Source organism: Hevea brasiliensis, unplaced genomic scaffold (genome assembly GCF_030052815.1).
Source record: "Hevea brasiliensis isolate MT/VB/25A 57/8 unplaced genomic scaffold, ASM3005281v1 Scaf118, whole genome shotgun sequence".
Classification (NCBI taxonomy): Eukaryota; Viridiplantae; Streptophyta; class Magnoliopsida; order Malpighiales; family Euphorbiaceae; genus Hevea; species Hevea brasiliensis.
In genome coordinates, this window is record NW_026614606.1 from 105085 (window position 1) to 105839 (window position 755).

Below are 755 nucleotides of genomic sequence, written 5' to 3' on the forward strand. Positions count from 1 at the left end.
ACAAATTCACATACCTTAATAGTCTGCATGTTCCTTGCAGCCAACTGCCTCACCAAAGAAGTTAAATAAAAAATTTGTTTCTCAAAGTTAGATGTACTTACCTCATTAACCTTCATAGGTGTGTGATCCATTCTCATTCCAAACTACTGAGAATTTGCTGCAATGTTAGCAATTAGCCTCCTTGCCTCTTTTGGTGTCTTGTCAACCAAAGCTCCTCCACTAGCAGCATCTATCATACTGTAGTCCATTGGTAGAAGTCCCTCATAGAAATACTGAATCAACAGCTGCTCACTTATTTAATGATGGGGATAGCTTGCACACAGCTTCTTAAATCTCTCCCAATACTCATACAAGCTCTATCCATTATACTGCTAGATGCCATAAATTTCTTTTCTTATATTAGCAGCAAGGGAAGCAAGAAAATACTTCTCCAAAAATATCTGCTTCATTCCATTCCATGAGTTGACAGATCCGGAAGGAAGGTAATACAACCAATCCTTAGCTGTGCCTTCTAGTGAGAAAGGAAAAGCTCGAAGCATGATTTGATCTTCTGAAACTCCTTGAGGTTTCATGCTGGAACACACAACATGAAATTCCTTTACATGCTTATGTGGATCGGCACCTGCAAGACCATGAAACTTAGGCAATAAATGGATTAGTCCAGATTTCAACTCAAAAGCAACATTTAAAGCAGGGTATTGGATACACAAAGGCTGTTGGTTTAGATCAGGAGCAGCCAACTCTTTCAAGGTTCT

General features: G+C 39.2%; 1 non-coding gene across 1 annotated transcript; it reads left to right on the plus strand.

Moving 5' to 3' along the window:
• Nucleotides 1–294: 294 nt before the first annotated feature.
• LOC131176464 (small nucleolar RNA R71) lies at nucleotides 295–401 on the plus strand. The gene has a single exon (XR_009146525.1). It is a non-coding gene; the product is annotated as a small nucleolar RNA R71 (small nucleolar RNA).
• The last annotated feature ends 354 nt before the right edge of the window (nucleotides 402–755 follow it).